A 10,000-nucleotide genomic window follows, 5' to 3' on the forward strand; every position below is an offset into this window, starting at 1 on the left:
TAGGCAGGGGCTGGTGCTCTGGTGTTTGGCACGGCATGGTCGCGTCTTAAGGTTAGGGAAGAGGAGGATAAAGGCAATTAGTTCCCTATTTGCGGGTCAGCGTCTTCTTTATTCGGTTAGCTTAACCTGTCACATATCTGAGTATTTTACTACAATAATAGAATGTTAAGGTGTGGGAATAGACCTTAAAGATCAGTCCCAATTCTCCCTGCCATAGGCAGGGACACCTCCCACTAGACCAGGTTGCTCAAGGCCTCATCCAGCCCGGCCTTGAACAGTGCCAGGGTTGGGGCATCCACAGCCACCCGGGGCAACCTGTTCCAGTGCCTCAGCACCCTCACAGTGAAAAAAATCTTTTTAATATCTAACCTAAATTTTCCCTCTTTCATTTTTTACCCATTACTCCTTGTCCTATCACTACGTTCCTGCCAATGAGTACATCTTTGGCATCACTGTTTGCCCCTTCAGATCTGGAAGGTTGCTGTAGGTCTCCACACAACTTTCTCCGAGCTGAACAGACACAACTTTTTCAGCCTGCCTTGGTAGGGAAGGTGCTCCAGTCGTTTTGCCAACTTTGTGGCCTCTTCTGAATTTGCTCCACTACTTGTATGTTCTTCTTATGGTAGGGACACCAGAACTGTACCAATGGAGACTCTTCCAGATAGGGTCTCCCAAATGCAGAGATATTATAATAATAAAACTCTCCTTAGAGATTTTTACCTGTTTCAAGTAAGCAATGTGCTCCAGGGTGTAGCAAACTAGCAAATTAAAAGATAAACAGTTTTGTCTGATACCTTGATGCAGGCAGCAAATGTAACTGGGGGGATTGATATACAACCAGGGGATTGTTACAAAGCTAAGCAAATTGAGAAGGTCTGGCAGGTTTAACAGAGATGCTGATAGTCATCTGCATCCCAAAATGCCATATGTATGTGGCCTCCATATTTGTTTAGGTTTTCCTGATGGGAAGCCTAAAGGAAGCAGGGAAAAGGATTTTTTTGTAGAGGACTGTGGTGCACAGGCTTCTGGCTGGGTGAAGGGATGCCTGGACACCAAAAAATACTGATTCCTGCCTGGCCATAAGCACCAAAGTGGTTACCCAAAAATACTGAGCTATGGAAGGGATACATTCCAATTTCTGTTTGCCTCACTAGAATGGATCACTTCACATTCAGCCCATCATTGTCAGGCTTTCATTTTCAGTAATTTCTCAAGGAGTTAAAGGTTATTCATCATTTTCACAAAGATAATGAGTATCCTTGTCAGCCACATGAAATGTGCACATAAGCAGGTAGAGTGCACCTCACAGTAGATGGGTATTTCCATAAATTGAACAAAATATTTTTGACCACTCTTCCTTGTATTTTTTATATTCTTAGAAGGAATGACTGCATGTGGAACATGTTTCATGCTTAAATACTTAATTAGAAAAACTTGACAACTCTGGCATGACTCTTGGGGGGTTGGAGGATCAAGAAATAACAAAGAGAGCTTCCCTGTCATCTGAAATGAAAACTGAATTTTCATAGTTTACATTCCAGTGCTTTGTTCTGGTGGCTTTTTAGGATCAATGAAATTATGATGTTAACTTACAGCTTCCTGTTTGTCAGGCATCTTCAATCTAAAGAGAGAGCTGCAGAGAAGAACTGCATATTTGAATGGACTTAACTAACACAAGAACAACACTTGACAACTGGCTACTTCACCCTTGCCCTGAATTTCCTGTGCAGGGCTTACCCTGATTGATTTTACAGGTAGGTTTTCTGTATAATATTAAACTAAATCAGTCTGTTGGCTGGTCTCCCAGGCAGGCCACATAAAGAGACCCAGACAATGTTGTTTTGTTCAATGTTGAGTTTTACTAGGTTTTACAAATCAACCCTTTCTTTTTCAGAACTGCATGTGGAGAATTTTAAGGATATCACTACTGTTTGACAGAACCCTTGTTTTCTGGTATTCTAAGAACTCTTTCATCCCATTTTCCAAAACAGGACTCCGAGTTATTTCGCTGTGTGCTTAAGACCTTTCTCTTGCAAACAGATGTGTAAGCAAAGTAGTTGCAGCACCAGGGCTTACATTAGTTAGCATTTCACTTTTGTTTCCATTGTAATTTCTACTATAAAATGTTTCTCTTTATGAATACTCTGTCTAGGCTGAAGTAATTTAAAAACAAGAAAGTCAAGAAGTAGTTATGCCAGTTGTGCTTTTGTAGAGTTTTGCTGTTAAGAGGACCTTATGTTTGCTATATTAACTGGTTTTTTATGCATATTTTGTCAAATATTTACTATTTAAGTTTGTCCCCTTTGATATATTTATTCTATAATCAGGGACTGCATAGAGGATGCAGATTTTTCAAGAAGTACGAGTTGCAGGGCAAAGTTGTCTTCTCTGTAGCTGTATGCTGAAACCAGTAGTGTTTGGAGTCAGCCTGTGTGCTTTCCTGATCCTAGGATATTTGCTTTCTTGGATGAAGATGAATAAGTAGAAAGAGCACATACCCTCTCAGTGTAAATAACTCTAAAAGAAAATAGGTAAATGAGTTTTATTCCTTCCAGGATGAGGAGAGAAGAACACAGCTTTTCCTCTTCCAGTATGGGTAACTTAATTAGTAGTAATTTATTCCTAAAAAGTTTCCAGTTCATTATATTTTCCTGACCAAGTGCCTAGACTCTTTTTTGCTAGGTGAGGGTGAGTAAAATTCAGTTCATGCTGAATTGAATTGTGTGATTGGGCAAGGGCATGAAAGAAGTATTTACAAAAAGACCCCCTTGGCAGTTCCAGGGGCAGCCTGTGATTCTGGGTGATCTGTGGAGACCTTGGAAGGAGCTGTCAATCATTTTTATGAACTGTTAGCTAAGCCTGGGGAAGCTTGCATTTATTGCTGGATGTTGACTAAAAAAAATTGGATAGAGTCCTAGACCTTTATGTTGAAAGGGGTAAAATTAATTAACTGCAAATTTCCAGACCAGCGACTAAGAAAAGAGGCCATTTATTATATTTATGGTATTCCCTGGAGTAGAAGCTGGAAGGAATGAGAGTGTAATCTACCATCTCTGACCTGCCTCAGTAGGCAGGAGTTTACATTTCAGCACTCTGCCTTGGGGTAGGCACACCACCTCGTTACAGTTTCAGCCCTTGGTTTATCTGGTGTTAGGTTTTGGAGTTTTTCCCCTGATGGAAGACAGAGTGGTCAAGTTGGAACCCTTTCCTTTCTCTCCAATAGAACTTGTCTTCTTGATTCACAGTACCCCAAATTGGTACAGCATTTTGCTTGCATCAGGATAGGGAGGTATGCTTTTCAAAAAAATAACACTTTGTATTAGAGAGTTCCGTATTTTGTCCTTGTTCTCCCCTGCAGAGAATTCTCCTGCTCGCAGATAGTGGGTCTGGCTGTATACCACTGGCTATCTAATCATATTAGTGATTGTATTTCAGAGTTGACTTCCTTTTGGCCTGTGGAGCAATCATGGCATCAGCAGGTGTCTGAGAGAAAGCACTGAGCATCTACAGCCTGACCATCTTTAATGTTAAACTTCCCAGAGAGATAAGCCATTAGCTACATGCAGAGCTTCCTCTGGATGAAAACTATGGTTCTCCTTCTATCAGAGATTTACCTATAGAGCTTTTTTGTGTGGCTCATGCAGTAGAAATCCTTTATGTTTGTTCTGTCAATGGTTGTGTCCCCCAAAACAGAAAAAACTCCTGAAAGTATTTTCTGAAAATAGAAATAAATAATAGAAATAAATATATCAAATGGTATAAATAAATATATTGTAGTTGGTAAGTATTTGTGAAATTGAATTTACTATTGTAAGCAACTGAGACCAACCAACATTCAAAGAACGTAGTCCTCTGTCTCTCCCAGTACAGCATGTTGAACCTTCTGGGCAATTGCAGACAGAGGGGAAAAAGTAAAAAAAATCCAATAAGCTGCTGTACTTTTTAAAATGTACATGTCTGAATATAAGAGGAAGACCCTTTTAATCAGTTATGCAGCATAAACAGAATCCTTATTAGGCAGGAGAGAAGTCACATAGAGCTCTGTAGGGGGATAGAACATAAGTATATATAAAGGTAGCATAGAAAGTAATCTTATCCCCGAAAAGAGTTGCAGCTGGTTAATTATTAAGGATTAGGAGCAGGCCTGACTTTAACAGGCTGCGGCTGTAGCCAATAAGAAGAGTGTTATAAAAGAGTGGATTGGTTGGCTATGGGGGACTGGAGTCAGTTGGCTGCTGTGAGGACAAAGAGTCAGTGCCTAGAGGAGCTGCCTATGAGAAACATCAAGGAGGTATAAAACTCTAGTAATATGGAATCTTTGCAATATAATGACAACAGAGCTGAATCCATAGCACAGATCCATAGGAAGCTGGTTTCATTGTTTCCATTTTCAATGGAAATACCTTGCTGGCTTGCTCTTCTAGACTGCCACCTCCATCTTCTTGAAAAAGATAAAGAGTCTCCCTGAAACTGCATGACATTTTATACGGTATTCTTACAGTTTTACTAGAAATAGCAAGATGCATTCACTTGAAAAAAAAGTGCAGCTTATTTTGTTATGGGATGATAAAACCAGATTTACTGTGATAATCTGTTATTTTGACAGGGATAGTGACCTGAAAATTTCAGATTTCAGCTGAATTCTGTCAGATGTCAATGGAATACTCTGCAGTTGAAGAAGAACACTGCAAAAGAGAATAAATTTAATTGTATTGTTAAATTTTTCATTGCTGTTTTTTAAGGTGTAACAATTTTGTCAAGCAAATGTTATTCTTGTGGTTGTTGATTTAAATAGGCAGGAACATAAATGAATTTCTGTACTACTTTGAGTGACAGTTGGCAGAGTACAAACCGCTTTACTAAAAAGCACATTAGGCAGTAGTTCCTTCAAGACAGTTCAGAGAAACCATCGGATGAAGTGAATTCAAAAATCACAAGAAAGTGAAGCAAATAATCTCCCATTGGGGCTGAGAGAATACAAGGGAAAGCTAAGCCAGTTTGACGATATAAATGTATTTAGAAGAATATAATTTTCAGATTTCCTCTCCTCAGAGATGTTCCTTTTTTGCGTAACAGCTTTTATACCTAAAAGATGCAGTGGTGAGCCATGCAGTCCATTGACAGACAAGTGTAAGGATGTTTCAGGAAGGCCTTCATGTCTTTGGCACCTACATGGAAGAGGGTAAATATGGAGTGATCATGTAGGCTGTTAGTGGTTGCTGAGTCTCGTAGCTTGTGAGAAGGAAGTCTGCTCTAGTTCCATGCTTCCTCATTCAGCCAGTAGTGAGACTGAGCACATGTTCCCAGTGTACCTGTTACTACACAAGTGATTGGCTGTGTAGATCAGCTGAACAGAAAATACAGCATAAACAACAGCAATGCATTCACCCTGTTCCCTCCCTGGCTGATCAGCGTGAAAGCCCTTTAATAGAAAATGTGCATACCTGTATGTGTATTGTCATGGCTTAGGAATGGTTCTCCCCAGTTCAGTGCTCTCTGAACCACACTGCTGCTCTCTCTCACTTCCCATGTTCTCCCCACCTTCTTGCTGCAGCAGGATGGAGGTGAGAATAGGAGGCACAAAAGAGGAAGGCCATGGACTGAGATAAGAGCACTTTACTGGAAGCAGTAATGAGATAAGAAAACTAACAGTAACAAAAGTATACAGAAAGAGAGAAAGATTTACGTGCAGAAATGTTCACCACAGATCCCAGGACAATGAACAATATGGGAGAGCTTCCCTGCCACAATTTTTCAACAGGAAGGAACTGCTTCTCCCCAGAAGAGCAAGAGAGTTCCTTTTCTGTGGCTGGTAATGAGGTGAAGTGGTATAGAATAATATCAGGGCCATGCCTCCTCAGCCACATCCCTCCTGGCTACTGCAAAAATTAACCCTGTACTGCCCAAACCCAGCAATATATATATATTTATACATACACATATATATACACACAATGTGGATTCATTTAAATCTGTTCCATGCAACATGAACAGGACAGCCAGAGGATCAGGCTCAGCCAGTGTGGGTTATGAAAGGCAGGTCCTATTTCACCAGCCTGATCTACTTGTGTGACCAGGTGATCCACTTATTGGATGAGGAAAAGGCTGTGGATGTTGTCTGCCTTGACTTTAGTAAGGCCTTTGATACTGTCTTCTACGGCATTCTCATGGAAAAACTGGCTTCCCACTGTGTGCGTGGATGAGTGTAGTCTTTGCTGGGTAGAAGATTGGCTGGATGGCCAGGTGGGGGTTGGTCTCTTCTCCCAGGCAACAAGTGATAGAACAGGAGGAAATTGCCTCAAGTTGCACTAAGGGAAGTTTAGGTTGCATATTAGGAAAAATTTCTTCACAGAAAGAGTTGTCAAGCATTGGAACAGACTACCCAGGGAAGTGGTGGATTCATCACATTCAAAAACTGTGGTTATGGTATTTGAGGACATGTTTTAATGGTGAACATTAAAGTTCTGAGTGCTTGCTTGGTGGTTGGACTTGATCTTAAGGGTCTGTTCCAGCCTTAACAATTCTATGAATCTGAAATTTGCTATTCAGCTTTTCTTCTATTCTGAATAATTTAGCATCAGTTGCAATCTTTGTCACTTTGCTGTCTACTCTTCTCTATGTAATTTGTGATGAAGTTGAATAAAATAGCCCTTAGTGTGGATGCAGATGGACATCTGGTGATGAACTTCATCATTATGAAAAATGTCCATTTGCCCCTACATTTTCTTTATTGTATTTTAAGTAGTTATTTAGCCATAGTAAGATTATTCCATGGCGGTTTGGCTCTTCAAGGGCCTTAAGTGAGTGGCCTTTCAAAGGCCTGGTGGAAATCCAAATGAACTTTTTCATTCAGATTATCTATTTCCATGTGCTCTTATAAAATCTAGGAGATCTGTGGAACATGACTGGTTTCTTGCCAGGATCAGACACCACATTCTTGCAGTGAGTCTCCAGACATGGATATGTCAATAGATTAATTCTTGCACACAATGAGGAAAAGTAAGTTATATGCCTGGGTCCATCAGCTTTGAGAATGTAATTTCTCAGACACTTAGTATCCCATTTGTTTTTTAAATTAGTTATTACTTTCAAAAGTTATTAAGTCTGAAGGAACGGAGAGACAGCATAGTTACAAAATCTAATTTCCCTAAAACAGGAAGGTTCCAATTTTTCCAGCCTTGTTCACACTAGTGATACCTTGAAATTACTTCAAGTTACATTTTATTATCCAGTAAAATACTAATCAGCATAAATGAAGCTGTTAGAAAGCTACATTAAAAAACCGACATAAATAGTTCTCTTGTTCTTTTGTATATTCAGTTTGGATTAAAGCTTTTGATCATTCAGGGTCAGCAGAGATCATTATGGATATGTACTCATATCTGTGTTATATCAGATGCCAGGAATAGTGCCCATTTATTCTGTGTGAAGTCTAATGCATTGTGGTCATTTGAGGGTCCGGGGGGATACTGAGGAATCTATCAACACATTTCAATAAAATAGCACAGTAGTTTATTACCTTCATTTAAAATTTGCATTTCTCTTTCTGGTCAGATTTTTCTAGCTTTGAATTTCAGCCAGTGAATGTATTTGTCTGTTGTAGAAACTGGACACTGTTCTACTAATCTGGTACTATGTGTACTTACATTTGTGTCACTATAAAAAAAATGCTTGTACATTTCTTTTGTTGCATCCTCTTCCTCACCCGTGATGTTAAAGGGACATCCTGTACCTCTGCGCTTATTATAACATTTTCCCAAGAAAATTAGGTCTCTGGTAGTTATTTTTCTATTTCTTCTCTTTCTACCAAGAAAAGAACAAGGGAAAGAAATTTGCCTGCTGAATAAATTCCTCCTAGTGCCACCTATGTTTTTGCCCTGCCACAGAGGAAAGTCACAGAGAGTAAAAAAACAGTCTCTCCTGTGCAAAAATCTATACAATCTCTGGCATGGCTGCCAATCATCTATTGCTTGGATGTAAAAAACAAAACCCTATTTCAGCATGAGCAGTTAGAGGTATTGACATTGCTGAATAGCCAGTTCAGCTCAATATTACTGGGGAAAAATGTAATTTGAGCAATCAGATGGATGAAATTAATTTTTTAAATGATAAAACCGTCTTCATGGTTAGCATTTTTTTTAGTTACCATTTTTTATCATGTGTTTTTTAGCAGAGCTGCATTTGTCATGTTGCTGGTAATGAAGTTAAGTTTAATTTCTCCTATAAACCCTTGTAGAGGGCTGTGTATAATTCTGTTTATGTCATTATGAATTCTGATTCATCAGTTTAGATTGTTGTTCTGAAGTCTTGGTTGCTGGAAACAGTGGTTTTCCTCCTTGCCAGGAACTGATTATTTGTTTTCTTCCCAGAAGAAAAGCTTGTTATTTACTTGTTCATAATATGTACTTTGTCTGCCTGACTGATATTTGGAGTCCATTTATAGCTTAGGCATTTTTCAAGTAAAAATCTTCCATGAGTGAAACAAGTGGATCAACACCAAGTGGGTAGATTTAGCAAGGCAATACATTTAACATTTAAAATGTAATAAAGGGTGGATCTCTGCCTCACTACCTTGTATCAGAGGTTGGCGTCATTCTGCAGGCACTTAGGTTTGTATTCAGCCTTGGCACTGTTACATGTTCATGAGCCAGTGATGTCATGGCCTGTTCCTAGGGGTGGTGGAAGCCTCCTTCCTTTTAATTTAATTTGAAAATACCTACTTTTGTGCTAGGAAACTTCTCGCCATTTATTATTTTTCCTATTCCATTGTGGGGGAAATCAATGTTAACCTTGAATTACGTCTAATTGTTGGAAATTAAATTTTGGAAAGTAGCATCTAAAGATTGCCTCAGCATTCTGGTGTTGAAAGGAGAGCTGGCTGCTCTGACTTGTTGAGTTAATGGGAGAATATGTCACAAAAGTACTTTTCTTAATTAGGGAGACCATAAGAGGAAGAAAACATGGAAGTGAGGGAAACAGTTAAGGCTCATTAAGATACTCTTTTTTTCCCTCAGTCATAAGTCTCTTTGCCAAGAAATTAAAACATCAGGCTAGTGTGCTGAATGAATAGCAAGAACCATTCTTTCTGCGCTCTTTTCCTGAGTTTCCAACCTGAGCTGTAGGGCAGCACCTTTGTAGGTAGGTTGGTTGGTTGGTTGGTCTTGTGGTGCGTAATTTTCATATTACCTTTCTTTTTTTCTTCCATCCTTCTTTTCAGGACTCAGCAGAAGTCCTCACTTTGCTCCTGTTAACTCTATGGACAGTCCTGTTCTTTTCCATCTTTATGGGAAAAAACAGCTTATATAAGTAAAGATGATGGGACCAAGACACAAACTGAATTAAAGAGGGTAGTTGAACCTAGTGAAAATTATCCAAATGCATTTAAAATACAAATGTTATTCTATAAATGCTTTTTGCTCATGTTATTTGATTTAAAATCCTTCTTGTTTTACATTGGGTAGCATTAAAAATCTAGCAGTTACCAACTTTTTTTATGTAACTTACCTGGAAACAGCACTGTCAAGTTCATCTTAATGGTTGCTTATGTTTTAGAGAGCAGCCTGTATGAGAATACATTGAGAGAAACGAACGGAGAGCCAAAAGGTCCAATGGGGATTTAAAAACAAATTGGATGACTGATACCATGATACGTGTTGGAAGATACTCTGTTAGTCTCAGCATCCTGACTAGAACATGGTTTTGATTATTTATATTCTGTTTCTTCAAGTTCCCCTCTATGTTTCATACTTAACTGTGGTAGCACTTGGCATTGCCTGTCCTAATCCATTTTGTTTGGGATGTAGCAATTCTCATAGCACAACATTTTCCTCCAGAAGTGTAAACAGCTTTTCCCAGTGTAAGTTGGCAGAAGAGAGGACACTTATTCCCATGGTAGGCACAAAGCCCATAAATGAATCCTTCTGGATGAAAGATTCTCCGTAAGTGTAAGATCATTATCACAACTGCTATAAAAACCTGAATGCTGCTTGGAGAGTCTTAA

The 10,000-nt window shown here is 39.1% G+C and overlaps 1 long non-coding RNA gene across 1 annotated transcript in view; it reads left to right on the forward strand.

Annotated features, from left to right (window-relative positions):
* The window catches only part of LOC115948118, a 13,284-nt gene that overhangs the window by 570 nt on the left and 2,714 nt on the right, over positions 1–10,000 (forward strand). The window contains exon 2 of the long non-coding RNA XR_004081963.1: positions 1,611–1,754. This is a non-coding gene — a long non-coding RNA (uncharacterized LOC115948118). The remainder of the gene's footprint in view (positions 1–1,610; positions 1,755–10,000) is intronic.

This window comes from Geospiza fortis, unplaced genomic scaffold (assembly GCF_000277835.1).
Source record: "Geospiza fortis unplaced genomic scaffold, GeoFor_1.0 scaffold381, whole genome shotgun sequence".
Lineage (NCBI taxonomy): Eukaryota > Metazoa > Chordata > Aves > Passeriformes > Thraupidae > Geospiza > Geospiza fortis.